At 43.9% G+C, this 16,964-nt stretch overlaps 1 long non-coding RNA gene across 2 annotated transcripts in view; it reads left to right on the top strand.

Annotated features, from left to right (window-relative positions):
• The first annotated feature begins 97 nt into the window (after positions 1–97).
• The window catches only part of LOC135103291 (uncharacterized), a 27,480-nt gene continuing 10,613 nt past the window's right edge, over positions 98–16,964 (top strand). Inside the window, exon 1 of one of the 2 annotated variants that reach the window (XR_010269978.1) lies at positions 98–282. This is a non-coding gene — a long non-coding RNA (uncharacterized LOC135103291). The remainder of the gene's footprint in view (positions 283–16,964) is intronic. The other variant, XR_010269977.1, reaches the window with a different exon arrangement.

Below are 16,964 nucleotides of genomic sequence, written 5' to 3' on the forward strand. Positions count from 1 at the left end.
GCTATTATCCAGTCCTCAAGTCGGGGTCTAGTTTTTCGTGCTCCTCGCCGCGCCACACCCAGCGGAGAGCAGTCAGAGGGCAGCACCCCGCCATCCCGCCGCCCCGCCGCCGCCTGACCCACCCACCCGCCCGCCCACCCGCACCTCGCCTCACTCACCTCCCGGGTATCCAATAATAGAAGCTGCTTGAGCCGAGGAGGGCAAAAACAAGCCGCTAAACTGTTCCAGATCGTGTTACATTCCAGGCTCATCAAATAGGGAAATACTGAACTGCTGCTGAATGTAAGTTTAAGCATCATTAATGTTAGCAGCTCTTTCCAATGCTCACCACTCTCTCTCTCTCTCTCTCTCTCTCTTGCAGGCCAGCCACAAACAGTACTTGAGCATTATAACTATAAAACTACTATAAAACTACTATAAAACTACCTTACAGACTCCCACACACACTCAAGAAATATAGATGCACAAGTATGTGTGCGTGTATTTAATAGTTTAACGTTGTGAGCGCTACACACAGACACACACTATCATCATTACTCCATCATCTTACATTTAAACTTGCCTCAATATTGACTTGTTTTATTTATTCATTTGTTTATTTTCTTTATTCATTTATTCACTCACTTACTGATCTTCGAACTTTAAACTCACATGGTCTTTTGTCTTCTTGTGTTCCTCCTTCCTTCTTATGTTTCTTGTATTTTTTGCTTATTTATTTCTCTATTTACTCATTATTTACTTGGTTATTTGCCTTATTGTATTCTTGATTCCTCTCTTTTCTTTTTCTTTTCTTTTTTTTTCTCTCTCTCTACTTTATGGCACGCGTTTACCTCTTCCTTCATATCAGAATCCACATAATTATTAATATTCTTTTCTTCCCGATTCCCTTGGACGCATTCTGATCGTCATCTTCCCTCCATTCTCCTCTTGTCGGTGTTTACTTTCTACATCCCTGCGCTTGTAATGTACGAGATTTAATGCAGAAATATGAACATTAAATCGTAATGAGGGCAGATTTAATTAACTTGTCACAAATGCAATAATTATAAAAGCGTAAGATATTAGCACGCCAGCATTCTGTGGATTTCATCGAGCAAATGATATTGAGCAAAACCGCCGGGATGGAAGACTGAAACATTATCATGATATATTTTCATGGCAATATGAGACGCAGCAAGCAAAGACTGGACATCGACACAACTATAATACACGGAATTAAGCCTTTAAACATCGGTGGGCGGAATATTAGTTTGTCAGCCCCATCCCGCCCGCTCTCCCAGGCCAGCCCAGCCACGGGGAATGAGAGCCTGTGATTATTTTGCGGCGAGTGGCTGCTTCATACTATGTGCAGACAATAGTATTATTCTTGTGTGTCGTTATTGTTTTATATTATAATTTGTTCTTATATTTGTTTATTAATGAACGCATGAACCTATTCTGATATTTAATACGCTTTCCGTAGATACAAAGCGCATGTAGCGAATTTGTTATGCTGTATCAGCATACACGAAAAACTTCATGACGTGTGCGGCAACACTGAAACAATAATAGTAGAAACAAACTATTTGCCCTTCAAAGGTCATTTCCTGAAGCGATTCATTAGTCATTTACTCGTATAAACATTGCAGCATTCAGTAACCTACATGTTCCCTGATTACTGGAAGACTGGAAACTCGGTCACATCCAGCGAGAACAGGCTTCCAGCAGGCTGCATCAAGCTGTTTATTTATGACCAGGAACGTTTCCAGCCGGTGAAATGATCAGAGGTTAAGTCAAGTTTGCCTGGGGTTTCTGCATGTCGAATACCATTCTATTACACTCTGTTATTTTGCTGCAAACGTTTCCTTTTCCAGGGCGAGAATACTCGGAGCAAGGCTTGATAATTCTCAGCAGTGACCCTGGAGCAGTGAGAGCCGATGACGCTAGAGCTTTGCACCTAACACGCCATGTCAGCCTTTTGACGCAGCGAGGATGAGCAATAATTTCACCTGCAAAATTAGAAAATAGAGGCACTCAACAGCACTCGAAGCGTTAAAGATTCAGGGTATTACCTTTGCTACATTTGCCAGCGACATAAAATTCTGTCAGCGATGCAACAAGGCAGCTATTAAAGGTAATAACATGCTAGGCTGCATTGCATGTACCTTTATGGGATTCCACAAAACTCTGGTCAGACAACATTATTATAGAGCACACATTATAGTCATAGTCTTCAAGCTCCATTAAGGGCATTGCAAAGCAAGAGAACACTGAGGCACAGCGACCACAGCAAGGCAGGGGAGGCATCCATCACGTACCGATCAGAGAACACAAGAGCATGACATCATTAAAGAGGCTGTCACACGCGGCACACTTCAACCAGTTCCTTCTGTCTTGGGGTGTTTTGTAGCGGAAAGCTCGCAGTCTGGTCTGAAAGGGAGAATACTTCCTGAATATTATCTACACTGGTATTTTCTTTTAGACCAATGGAACCTCTTCACTGACGGCTCTACCACCAAAACATTATTCTTTTCCCTCTCCCACTTGTAGCCTGGATGATTTTGCATGCCCTTAAAGAGAGACAGAAAATTTATTGCATTGTGATATGAAGTTTAATCCTTTTCAAAGAGATTCATAAGGGTTTGTGAAATACAGTGCTGAATTATCACCTGACGACAATAAGTAAATATGGGCTTGTTTCAGAAGAATTATTCCCCTCTCTCCCTCTTTTATAGCATTTTTCTTCCTTTAATAGAGTACGTGATGGAAAGGAAATAGATTTATGAATACACTGAAGGAAAACATGCGGGTAATGGGCGGGACAAGACGACGACGCAGAAGACGGTGAGGCGGGGATGGGTCAACGAAGTGGCGACCCATAACGGGAGCTGCCCGAAGCAGTAGAAAGTCAATAGGTCATAGAATTTGATGAACTGGTGAGGCTGAGAGAGAGAGAGAGAGAGAGAGAGAGAGAGAGAGAGAGAGAGAGAGAGAGAGAGAGAGAGAGAGAGAGAGAGAGAGTATTGCATTTCATTGGTTGTGTCCTCGTCCTCAGAGTACCAAGAGAGGCTAATGGCATGTAACAGGCTGAACAGACATGATGCTGGCTACACTATTACGGTCATTCCCTCAACATTCTTACCAGTGGAGGCAGAGGAAAAAAATCTGCACTGTGAGGTTAAAGTGGCCAGTATTGTGATAGTACTGTGGATGGCTGTATCAGAGAATGTTTTCTTGATGTTATTTGAATGCCGTACAAAAGTAAGGATTCAAAGTACGTAATGTTTATATAGATAAGGCTTCGTTGTTTGTTGTTGATGTTGTCGTTGTTGTTGTTGTTGTTGTTGTTGTTGTTGTTGTTGTTGTTGTTGTTCTTGTTGTTGCTGATGGTGGTGATGGTGGTGGTCTAAGAAAATAATACATTGTTACAGTAATTCCCAAGAACAAAACATTAAGATCAGGTCCTCATTTACTTAAAGAGGAGCAGCTTATGAGACAATCAATCGTTTTCAAATAATCAGTCAGTGTTGCGCTTTCTTCCACCTCATGATAACCTCCATTAAGACTTAAATTAAAATTGAAAAGAGAAGAAAAAAGAAAGAAGAGAAAACACAGTGAAATTGAGAAGTAAATAGCAAACATTTCCATCACAAACAACACTACCATTGAGAGAGAGAGCCTGTAATAAATGTCCAGCTTTAGTCATGTACTCGTAAAACATGAATACATTTATTCAAAGTCCATCACAATAATTGTTATCCTTCTGACGCTGGATTACTAAGTGACAGTGGGAATATAACTTTTGCATTAAGGTTTGGAATCCCCGTCGGCTTAAGAAGGATAGTCAAATTTGTACCTAACGTTTGTACGCCGCATATATTGCGAACTGTTCCAGGGGAGGCGCATCAAGGAGCCTTTGGATTGTCGACAAACCACACTGGATGACTTTTCTACTCAACTTTTTTGATGGAGTGGCAATGCAAGGGATCTCTCTCTCTCTCTCTCTCTCTCTCTCTCTCTCTCTCTCTCTCTGTTTACGTTTCCCTGTCTAATTCTCCTTCCAATTCTATGTGGGAGCATTTCAAGCTTCCAGGAAAGAAAGAAATATATCAACTTCACATAACTTTCTCGATTCCAATGATGCAAAGACCAGTGTTTACATAAATTGAATAGATATTGAAAAGGACAAACTTATTCTATTTGCCCACCTATCTTATTTTAAGTATTTATTTCATTTCCTTTTTTTTTGTCACATTCTTTATCACAATTTCCACCACTTAATAGCGTCTCTTCACCTTTCGTCTGCTTATTTGCTTGATCTTGTTTATCTATCCCATCTATTTATCTATTTGTCCCATTTTTTATCACAATTTCCACCTCTACGTACCATCTCCACCTTATTCCATCTGTCTGTCTAATATATTTCATTTATCCATTTCATGTGTTCATCTCTTCACCCCATTCTTCATCTAAGTTTCTTCCTCATAGCGTTCCTCCACCTTTCTTTTCCTCCTCCCACGTCCACTCTCCTAAAGATCCAAAACAGCCTGGGAACAACACGGCGCCTTGTCCCACGCCAGCATTTATCAGCACCCAATCCCTCAGGACACCATTAACTCTCCACAACATTAAGTAGTTGACCATTAATGTCATACGGGGCTTGGGTAGAGGGAAGGGCAGGGGTGGGAGGGATGGGGCTTAGGAGGGGAGGGGTTGGGAGGGGTGGGGGGGAAGGCTGGGGTAATAGCCTGCTCCTTCCATAATAGTTCCTTGTCCATTGTCTCTCTCTCTCTCTCTCTCTCTCTCTCTCTCTCTCTCTCTCTCTCTCTCTCTCTCTCTCTCTCTCTCCTGTCCTTTTGTTGCTGTTGTTGTGGTTGTGGTGGTAGTGGTGGTGATATTGGTATTGGTGGCGGTGGTATTGGTGATGGGAGTGGTGATGAGTGTTGGTTGTTGTTGTTGTTGTTGTTGTTGTTGTTGTTGTTGTTCTTCTTCTTCTTCTTCTTCTTCTTCTTCCTGTTCTTCTTTTCCTATTCTTGTTCCTCCTCCTCCTCTTCCTTGTTGTTGTTGTTGTTGTTGTTGTTGTTGTTGTTGTTGTTGTTGTTACCGTTGTCGTTGTTGTTGTTGTTGTTGTTGTTGTTGTTGTTGTTGTTGTTGTTGTTGTTGTTGTTGTTGCTGCTGCTGCTACTGCTGATGTTCTTCTTCTTCTTCCTCCTCCTCCTCCTCCTCCTCCTTGTTGTTATTGTTGTTGTTGTTGTTGTTGTTGTTGTTGTTGTCGTTGTTGTTGTTGTTGTTGTTGTTGTTGTTGTTGCTGTTCTTGTTGTTGCTGTTGTTGTTTCTGTTCTTCCTCCTTCTCAACACAAGAGAACATTGGCAGTATCAGTTTCCAAAATATCAGAATTCATTTTCTTGCTCGGCGTGGCCTTCTTCTCCCCTCTTGAAAGTTGAGGTCGTTGAAGGAAGGTAAAGGTAGGAAGTCTACTCTGAAACTTTGCATTAAGAGGAATATAGGAGTGAGGAGGAGGGAAGGTAATCACTGACTTCTCTGATGGGACTTGGATGGCCGGAGGAGGCGTGAGAGTGGTTAGGAGAAGAAGGGGCAGGAGAGGAAGGAAACTAACACTCGGGCTTAGAAATGCAAGTGTATATATTCGCAAAGGGAGATGAAAACAAGATTCTTAAGGTTGGTAATCAGGACAGGATGAAAAGTAACTAACCCTGTCTTGATAAAGTTAGATTTTACATTGATACATTTTAGTAATACAGCCATAAGAGTTTGTGGTTAAGAAGTATACAGATGATATAGTAAGGCTGTGTCCATCGAGCCTTAGCTTTTATTACGTCCAGAAAATTATTTGAACTCATAATGTCCAGAAAATTATTTGAAGTCGTAGCAAAGAATGGAATTTCAACATGACACAATAAACAAAATGCACTTACTACAAGAAGTTAAAATACAAGAAATTAAAGAAGCAGAAAAAGAAAAGCTGAATCGAGAAAAAAAATATAAAGAAAATAGGAATATAAGTGGTGCCTAAACAATGTCGTAAATAAATGGAATAGACTCAGTAATTAGATTGTTGGTACAGAGTCAACAGGGAGCTTTAAGAGAAGATTAGATAATAATGAACAGGGATGAGAGGTGGACAGTAACCCCGCACTCTTGAGCTCCCATGTGTAGGCCAACTGGTTCACTTTATCCCCTTGTGTTCTGACTGAAAGTGGCCAGATATGCGGCTCTCGTATGAATGAAACAGAAAATAGAGAAACTCGGAGGGGGAGCTGATGAGACGTAAAGCCTTTGACTCTACCCTCTTTAATAGCAGTGTGAGGGGAGCCCCAGTACTCGTCTGCAGCAGGAGGCGTGCACTGCAATGCTCCGAATATGGTTGCATCACGTATGGCATCACCAGCTGCTTGGGGGAGGAACGGACTCGCTGCACTGAAGCCTTTTGGAAACACTGGTATGACTGAACTGCGAGTATGGACAGGCCAAGTTGAGCGTTCTGCAGTGAGTCTTAAGCAAGGGTGTGCTTGTCGTGAATGAGTGAGAGGTTGGTTTGAAATTAGGTGAGGGTGTGGATGATGAGTTGTTATGACGAGTATATGGGGTGTATACTATTGTTGTTGTTGTTGTTGGTGGTGGTGGTGGTGGTGGTGATGGTGTTGTTGTTGTTGTTGTTGTCGTCTTTCATTTCCCAGCTTCAGTAAGTATAGCTTGTTCTTTATTATCATAACCGCTCCCCGTCTTCCTCTCTCTCTCTCTCTCTCTCTCTCTCTCTCTCTCTCTCTCTCTCTCTCTCTCTCTCTCTCTCTCTCTCTCTCTCTCTCTCTCTCTCTTTCATTCCATCTTACAAGTATCTCACATCATACACCTTTTATGGACCTTTACTTACCTCCAGGTCATTCTCTATTTTTTTTCCCCTCATACAAAACCCTTCTTTTCTTTGACCCTTTCCCTGACCTTCCCTCCCAATAACTCCCTGAGCCGCTGAGGTGGTGCGGCGGTCAGGTCAGGCGAGGTGAGGTATAAGAGGCAGGGAGGGAAGGGAGGAGGCGAGGCGAGGACTGGGCTAGGCAGGGAGGGAGTGAGGCTGTGGTCTGGCGGTCTGGAGCGGTGCGATGTGGTCTGGCAGGGCGAGGCTCGTGGTCCCGCTCGGTCTCACTCGGTCTCTCTCGGTCCCGCCTCAGATAACCTCCGGACTGGTCGAGGCGGAGGTCAGGGGTCACGCCAAGAGGTCCCCGGGGTGGCCAGGTTGCATAGAGCCGCTCGTAGGCAGACAATGCGAGCCACTCACAACCTTGCTGCCGTTTATGAGCATCTTTTTGCCCCGTCAGCACCCCGCCCGCCCCTCTGTATCCCTCCGTGCCCCTCCTGCCCGGCCTGTCATCGTGCATCGGCCACCTCCTCGCCCCACAGACTAGGCAGTGCGCGGCGGGGCGGCACGGGCGTTGTGAGGCTGAGATGGGCGTGGATGGCAGTGGTAGTGGTGGTGGTGGTGGTGGTGGTGGCTTAGTCTTAGTGTTGTTAGTGTTGTTCTGGGAACCTGGACCTTGTGTTTTGAACTTCTTATGGCAACTCTCTCTCTCTCTCTCTCTCTCTCTCTCTCTCTCTCTCTCTCTCTCTCTCTCTCTCTCTCTCTCTCTCTCTCTCTCTCTCTCCTTTTCTTTCCTTCCTTCTCTCTCTTTTCCTTTTCCTTTCTTCCTTCATTCTTCATTCCTTTTTTTCTCATACTTTTCTTATTGTTTCGATTTAATTTTCTTCCTCTTCCTTCTTCACCTTTATTATCCTCCTCTTTCTCCTTGCCTTTTCTTTCTTCTCCGTCCTTTTGCTTTGGTATCATTTTCCTTTTCCTCTTCCTATCCTATTTTCACACTCTCCTTTGCTCTTTACGTCTCCTTCATCCTCTCTGTCTTAACTTTTCTGTTATTCTATCCTCTTCCTCCTTCCTCTACGTCTTTTTTTCAGTCTTTCCGTCTTGTATACCCTCTTTCTTCTTGTGTTCTCTTCTTCCTCATTCTCAACATCTTTATTATCCCTGCCTTCATGCTTCCGCCCTCTTTCTCCCCGTTCTCCCTTCGTTTCCTCATTTTTTTTTCTTTCTCCTTCTTTTTCCTTCCCCTCCTCAGCCTGCATTTCTTCCCCCAAGCTTAAATAGTCATCTTTTCCTCTCTTGCTTCTATTTTTATTCCTTCACCACCCGTGTCAATGGCTTCCTTCAGCTTTACCCTCCTTTAAATATCATGTCCATATTCTTCTTCCCTCCTCCTGTACCTCCCCTTTCTCCGAACCTTCCGTTTCCTCCAGTCTCTCCCTCTCTTCCTCCTCTGGTACCCCTTCCTACTAACCCTCCCTCTCTTCCTCCTCTTTCTCCTCGTGTTCCTTCCCCCTTAGCTACCAAACCCTTGCCTCCAATCTGCATCTAAATTTAAATAAGATCCATGCTCCAGTCGACCACTGAGGCTCCACTGACCTGCAGGTGGTTGGGGGGAAAGGTGGAGTTCACAGAGGTGGGGGTCTGGAGGCTAGATGGAGGCGGGGTGGAGGGCGGGCTCAGGTAAGATGGGTAGGTGAGTTCAGGTGGGTTCAGGAGGGTTGGTGGGCAAGTAAAGCAGGTGAGTGAGGAAGAGTTGGCTAGATATGTGAATTATTAGGTGGTTTCAGGTGGGTTAAGAAGGGTTTTGGTGTGTTTAGCTAAGTTTAAATGAGTTTAGGTAGGTTTAGGTGGGTCAAAGTGAGTTTAGATGGGTTTAGGTGAGTTCCCTTGGGTTTAGGAAGGTTGAGATGGCTTCACATATGGTTTAGTTAGATTCAAGCTGGTTTAGATGGTTTTAGAATGGTTTAGGTGGACTCAGGTTAGTTCAGGTGGGCAAAGGTGGATTCAGATGTGTTTAGGTTGGCTCAGGTGGACAGATGGGTTAGTGGTACAAGTAAGGAAGGAGGGTAGGAAGGACTGGCTGGTGAAGCGAGGTGAATAAGTAGACAATAATTAGAGACAGGCCGGGAAGGCGCGTGGGGTGTGTGGTCTTGGGAGCAACTCTGGGCAACTTACTCCCTCCCTGACATGAAAAGTAACCGCCCCTCCCTTTCTACTCCCTCCCCCAGTCCCCATCCCCCTCTCTCTGCCTCGTGCCTTCTATCCCTGCCTCTTTCCCTTCCTCTTCCTCTTGCTCCTCCTCCTCCTCCTCCTCCTCCTCCTCCTCCTCCTCCTCCTCCTCCTCCTTCTCTACCTTCTCTTGTTCTTAGATATGGATACTACTACTACTACTATTACTACTACTACTACTACTACTACTACTACTACTACAACTTCTATTATTGTCTGTATATCTGCTACTATTGATATTATTGTTACTACTGCAACAATAACCACTACTACTACTACTACTATTACTACTACTACTACTACTCTCCTTCCCTCCCTATGTCACTCTTACTAGCTTCTTCCATCCCTACTTCTTTCCTTCTTCACCCTCCTCCTCCTCCTTCTCCTCCTCCTCCTCCTCCTCCTCCTCCTCCTCCTCCTCGTACAGAGCTGTGGAACATAAACAAAGAAGCAACCACCAGTCCAGGGAAGGGAAGGGAAGGGAAGGGAAGGGAAACATGCAAGTCACTGATGGAGTAAGAAATTAAGAAAGGAATAGATGCGGGGAGCGGCTTGACTTTTTAACACACACACACGCACTCTCTCTCTCTCTCTCTCTCTCTCTCTCAAACGAACGAACGAACGAACGAACGAATGAACGAATGAACGAAAGAAAGAAATAAAGATAGAAGGAAGGAAAGAAAGAAAGAAGGAAGGAAACAGAGAAGGAACGAAAAAACGAATGATAAAAGGAATGAAAAAAAGAAAGAAAAAGAGAGATAAAGAGATAGAGAGACAGACAGACAGACAGACAGACAGACAGACAGACCAACAGACAGATAGATAGATAGATAGATAGATAGATAGATAGATAGATAGATAGATAGATAGATAGATAGATTTAATTGATCGATTGACTGATTAGACGTAAGAAATGAGAGAGAGAGAGAGAGAGAGAGAGAGAGAGAGAGAGAGAGAGAGAGAGAGAGAGAGAGAGAGAGAGAGAGAGAACATACTTATCATCAATCACCATCATTCCCAGCCGTAACTTTGCACGTCCCACGACGCCAATTGCCCGTCGCTGATTGTTCCCGCCACTTCGAGACGCGGCTGGTGCTTGTTACCGCTTGTTTCCTGCTGTTTGTGACTGTTTGTGGCTGTTTGGTCTTCTGGAGCTTATTGGTGTTTTTGTGGTTTTTGTTGTTATTGGTGGTGGTGGTGGTGGTGGTGGTGGTATTGTGTTACCTTCGTTGTTGTTATAATTATCGTCATCATCATTTTTCTTTTTAATCTTATACTCGTCGCAGTTATCGTTGTTTGTCTTCTTGGTCTTGTTCTTGTTGTCCTTGCTCTTGTTGTTCTTGTTCTTGTTCTTTTTCTTCTTTCTCCTCCTCCTTCTTCTTCTTCTTCTTCTTTTTCTTTTTCTTTTTCTTTTTTCTTTTTCTCCTCCTCCTCCTCTTCCACTATCCCCTATCTCTTTTGTCTCTGCCTCTTCCTCCTTTTACCTTCAATATCTCACGTCTTCCTACTTACTCACCTATACCCTCTCACTTTCCCTCCTCCACCTCCTCTCCTCCTCCTCCTCCTCCCCCCATATTACATTATCTGACCCCCAACCCCCTTACCCCTTCCCACTCCCTCCCCCGTGTTTACCTGCTGAGAGGAAACAGGTGCCCGCGCCCCACCGAGTTGCAGTGACGAAACAGGAAGGGATACAAAAATTCGTGCGTTTTTAACATGACTTTGTGTTGGGAGCGGAATGTGGGATGCCTCGTTGTGGTGCTGTGGTGTTCAGGGGTGTTGTGGGGGTTGTGTGTTGCGTTGTGTTGGGATGGTGTTGGGGTGCTAGTGTTGTGTTGGTAATGTGCTTTGTGTTGTGTTGTGTCGGGGTGTTTTGAAGTGTTTTTGGGTGCTGGGGTGGTGTTGTGAGTGTGTTGCGCTATCCTAAGTGTTAAAGCGTGTTATGTTATATTAGATATGTGTTAGGTGCGTGGTACAGTGTGTTCTTTCGTCTTAGTGTGTATGTGTGTGTACTGTATGTAGACTGGCTGTAGTGTATATGTATGTGTGTGCTGTAGGGTAATGTATTGCGTCACGGTGTATGCTACGTGGTGTGCTAGATTGTGGTGGTGGTGGTGTTGGTGGTGGTGGTGGTGGTGGTTCCGTCATACTGTATGCATGTGAGAATGAGGCGTGAAGGGAGGCCTAGTGGTCTATACATTGCAGATCAGGTCTCGGGGAGCAGGATGTGATGGCAATGGAGGAAAAGAAAGTATAGTTGATAGAAGAGGGGAAAGGAAACAAACAGGAAATATCAGCCTTAAAACAAGTGAGGATTTTTCGTTCTTATTCGTGCAAATACACCAGAAATTCATTTTTTTTTTTTTTATCAAATTCAGTGACTTGAATTCACTATGTCAATCAATTACTAAAAAAAAAAAAAAAAATCTAATATACTTAAACTCGTAAAGAAAACTGTCCTGGTGGTGCCGCCTTTCTTGCATCAGCACCGCCAGCAGCAGCGAGTCAGTGAGGTGACAAACAAACAAACGCACGGAACTTTAGAACAAGAGGTAATGGAAACTGTTGGGTATTTCGCAAATAAAACTAAACTTAATTATCTTTTTGGCGGTGAGGCTACATTAGTGGTATGCAAGCATGAAGCAAAACTGTCTCATCGAATAAAAATCTAAAAACAATTGCGGGTGTTGGATACAAAAGTTGGCGCAGCTTTTTGAGCGAAGGAAAACACCATTAGAGTCATTGAAGATTAAAAGAAAAGAAAGAGTAAAGACTTGCAATTTTAAAGATGTGAGCATGAGAATAAACGAGTTCAATCTGCACCCTGCGTTTGTCCGGCATTACACACACACACACACACACACACACACACACACACACACACTAATACTTAACTTCTATCAGTGTAGGAGAATGTCATCAACAAAAATACTTTTTTTTTTAACTACTGAGGAATATCGACTATAATAACCTTTGCTCATCCTTTTTTTTTTTCTTTTCACCAGTGGCACCTAAACCTAACATTACTTCACTTTAGCACATATTTCTCCTCTCTTTTTCCTCGATGGCATCTCAACATTATTTAAACTTCTGCTTCTCCTTTACCTCCTTGCTTAATGGTGCCTCATTCTAACATTATTTCATTTTTGCTATGTGTGTTTTTTTTTCTTTTTCTTCACCTTAATCTAACATTATTTCACCTTTACTCATCCTTTATCTCCTCTTCCCAATAATACTCCAACCTGACATCACTTCACTTTTACTCATCACTCTCCTCTTTCCAATGACACTTCAACATTATTCCACCTTTGCTCATCCTCTCCCTCTTTTTTTTCTCTCACAAGTTAACGATGCAAGCGCCCCGTCAAGTCCTGATCGACAACACGTCCACAACACAAACACTGTCTCATTATCCCGCCGCCTCTGTTTGCGATTTACAGCGAATCAGAATCCATTGTCAGCCTGGACCTTCCTTCCTTCGCTGAGCCTTTTCGAGACAATTGCGTGAGGTGTTTGAAAGTGCTTCGCTTAAATTTCATGGGACAGAGTGCAGGGTGACAGGATGAGTGTTGCGGTGTGAGGTTGTTCAGGATGAGTGTTGCGCTGTGAGGTTGTTCTTGTTAGTGAAAGTTAATAAGTTAATACAGTAAGAGAACGAGAGATTGAAAAAAAAAAAAGCAAAGTTGAATTATAATGTACGTTGAAGATGTGTGGTTATTAACGTTACTTAAAGTTAATGAGTTAATACAGTAAGAGAATGAGAGAATGGAAAAAAAAAAAGCAAAGTTGAATTATAATGCACGTAGAAGAGCAGGTAGAGACTTTTTTGTTTATTTGTTTATTTTCTGTCTTATATCTGGAAGTAAATAAAATACTGTATTAAGTAAGATTAAGGAAAATCACAGTTGAATTTTATTATGCATAGAAGACCAGGTAGTTTTTTTTTATTATTATTTATCTACTTACGTTTCTTTATCAAAATGAATGCATAGAAAATAAATAAATAAAAAGCAACAGCAATATTTTAATTACATCGGTAGGGCAATTTGTCATCAGCAGAAATAGTACCTCATTGTTTATGCTTTCCTGCCACTGACGAACATGTATTTACCTTAAGAGGTAAGGTGGAGATGAATGATCAAGACACGCGGAAAGACAAGTGTACAAGTTTCTACGAAGAGGTGTAAACAAGACGTGAGGAAAATACGTAACCTTGAATTATAAAATACGTAGGAGACAATTACAGGTTCTTGTGAAGAGGAATGAACGAGGGTTGAGAAACAAACAAACAAAAAAAAGTAACCTTGAATTGTAACTCACGCAGAAGAACAATTAGAGGTTCTTACGAGGAGTGAGCGAGGTATGAAAAATAATACTTGAATTTCAGAATGCGTAGAAAACATTATAGAGATTCTTACGAAGAGGAATGAACGGTGGGTGAGGAAGAGTAGCCTTGAATTCTATAAATGTCTGGCACTGAAAGAATTAAACAACCAATAAATTAACCAATCAACCAATCAGCTAACCAACCAATCAATCTAGCACATATATATACCTAATAGCTTTTATTATGTCGCTTTCCATACGTTATTATAACCACCACAACCTTGACGCAACACTCACACCTAGATAGCTGTTAGCCAGTTGAAACCCACCCAATTCAGTCCGGCCCAGTGAACCAAACCTTTCATTATGGCAGACTCATTAACTCGCAGAAATCAACACTCCCAGACTGTGATTATTTGCTGCATAGTGAATAAAATGAAGCTCTAGACCGTGCTACTGAAATCCAGACTCCAATATACAGAGGAAATGTAAAAGTTATACACGCACACACACACACACACACACACACACACGGGTTCGCATACTCTAATTAAAACAGCCTTACGTACAGCGTGTTGCAAGCATTATTAGGGTGAGTTTAGAGTGTGTTGCGGTGTGATGATCGTATCCTCATGTGTGTTAGTTGTTGTGGTGTGTTGATGGTGCCGTTAGTAGGGTGTGGTGATGAGGTTTTACGGTGCGTTGAGTGTTTTAGTGGTGGGTGAAATAGGGTGTGGTGAACATATTCTCAGGTGTGTTGTGTGTTAGGTGTGGTGTGTTTTAGGTGGTATTAGGGTTATTAGGGTGTGTTAGGGTGTGGTGATCATGTTCTCAGGTGTGTTTCAGGTGTGTTCCAGGTGTGTTGTGTTGCGGTGTGCTGCTTGCTGTTAAGGATGATAATGTGTGGTGATATTTTTTTTTTTCTCAGGTGTGGTCATTTGTGTTCAAGTGAGTTCAGATGTGTGATGTGTTATTCATTGCTAAGAGTGATGGTGTGTGAGAATGTTATTATTTATTTATTTATCTATTTAATTATTTTATTTGTATTCATTTATTCTTATTCCATTTTATTTTATTGTCATTTTTTTGTGTCTAGGTGTGTACAGGTAATGATGTGCTACGCTGCGACTCCACATTATCAACCCTTTCTACAGCCATGTCCTCTCCACAAACTTAATACAACAAACTGGTGTAGGCTTAGAACATAATACACTAACACAACTGAAGGATAAAGGAGTGACTGAGTAGCTCACACCTCTTAGCTCCCGTCGTGTGAGCTTCCCTCAGTACAACCGTTTAAATTGATATGGAAGTGAATGGAAGAAGACGAGGTAGGCTGAAGAAAGGAAGGAATGCATAGACGATTTGAAAGACAGAGGATTTAGTGGAGAGGTTAACAGAGAATAGAGCCTTATAGAAAACACTAGTGAGGAACAAGGATATATTATGAACGTGGGAGAGGCAGCGGAGGAAGAATAATCGTTTAGGGGAACTCAGATGAAATAAGTGTCATGGTGTCATTAGGAGCCAGAAGAGGTATCAGTAGTCACAGTCTCCTTTTCCATCGCCTCTCTTTCTCTCCCTCACCGTCTCAGCCTCACCGTTCTCTCCCCCTTTCTTGTTAATCCTTTACTCCCTCATATTCCCTTATACACCTTATCCCTTTCTCCCTCCACGCACCCATTCACTCTCCATAACATCTCCCACTCTCCCCTTCATTCCCTTCTATCCCCTCCTCCTCCTCTTCCCCCGTCCCGTCCCGTCCTCTCCTCACGCCGCCTCCCCCAGCAGGGCCGTCAGCCAATGAACCAATCACCATTCACGGCTGCAATAGTTCCGCAAATTAAAAGCGAACCGCGTGAGACAAACCCCCAAAAAATAATAATAGAGTTTAATTAAATCTCAACAACGCACAGTACGAAATCAACAAAAGCTCCGAGTTATTATGAAGGCCGGTTTTAGCTTCCCTCTCTCTCTCACTCTCACTCTCTCTCTCCCTCTCTCTCTCACTCTTTTCCCCAGCCTACCTTATCTTCCTTTTACGCCTCCCTCCTCTTCCATCTCCCCCGTCCTCCTCCTCTCCTGCTCCTCCCTCCCTCCCTCCAGCCAGCCATAAGAGGGAGGTGTCGAAATATGAATTGAACTGTTGTGTTGTGAGCACCGTCAGCAGAACCCGTGTAGTTGGGATTTAGCGTGATCCCGGGCGCTGGGCCGCTAAACCCCGCGGCTCCGGGACTCAGTGAACATCTGGCAACAGGTGGCAATCGGGCTTTTAACAGACAATGCGAAAAAAGGATAATGCGCTTACCAGTTCGTTCACTGAGCTTCGTGGTGTTTCAGAGTGTTTCGAACCGCCTCCCTCCAAGTGTCCGCGGTGGAAATTCGATCCGTTTTCTAACATAACTGCACCGGAGAGTTACTTGCTGGTGCCGATCTTGGCGTCGTGTTATCGCCTTAGGAGGTGGTCCCGTTGGGGGTATGGGGGTCCCCGGGCTGGGTGGTGGGGAGGGTGGCGGCTGAGTGAAAGTCTGCGGGTCATTTTGTGTAAGGGAAAATCTGCCTCGGATACAGTTTTTGGAAATAATGTAGACCATGATTTTACCTGCGCCCAAGCCAGCGACCGTGCGGGGATAATACAATTTTCTACCTATGTAATTTGAATCAGCGGCAAATGTGGGAGTTTAGTCCCGTTGGTTAACTTTTTGTTTTAAACTCAATTAAGCTGATAAAGGAATAGAGACCGAAATATTTATTCACGCCGACGACTCAGTGAAAAGTTTAAGTCTGGAGTGGTGCAGCGGCGAGGAACGGGAGAGAGAGGGAGAGGAGGGGAGGTGAGGATAAGGGGACAGTGCGGGGAGGGGCACGGGAGGCATAGGTGCTGAAGGGTTAGGGGGGCCGGGGGAGGTAGGGTTCATGTCAGCCATATTGATTGTTTGTTGATGGTAAGGGCGGCTCTCTGGGCGTGACTCTGGCTCGTCCCCGCCCGGTGCCCACCAGCCTCTATGAATTATAGGTGGACGCGTACAACGGTGGCTGGGTTATTGATGAGCTTGGGGCGAGGCGGCAGCGGCACCAGCGGGGAAGGTGGGTGGGGAAGATGACAGCACAGGAGGTGGTGTGGTGGTGTGGGGAGGCGCCGCGCTAGCTGGAGGTGTGGAGTGTTAATGGATGGTGTAGCTGTAGTCAGTGGAGGTGTGGAGTAGGAGTGGAGGTCAGTTTAATGGATGGCGGAGCTGTAGTTAGTGGTGGATACGAGTGGTGGTGAGGTGATATGAAAGTGGTGAGTGCAGTTAGTGCTAATTGATAGATAATAATGGATGGTGGAATTGATGGCGGTGGTGAATACGGAGTGGAGGTAAAGGTAGTGGAGGGCTTGGTGGAGGTGTTGTGGTGGTGTTGAGCAAGGTGGAGTTGATATTGATGGATCGAGTGAGCTGTGGGTGGTGGAGGTAATGCAGGAACGTTGGAGAGGAGGCAGCAGTGGAGGAAGCAGTATTAACAGTGTTGGTTGGGCTTAGTAGAGGAACAGGAGGTGATGTGGCGGTGATGACT

This window comes from Scylla paramamosain, chromosome 9, assembly GCF_035594125.1.
Source record: "Scylla paramamosain isolate STU-SP2022 chromosome 9, ASM3559412v1, whole genome shotgun sequence".
NCBI lineage: Eukaryota > Metazoa > Arthropoda > Malacostraca > Decapoda > Portunidae > Scylla > Scylla paramamosain.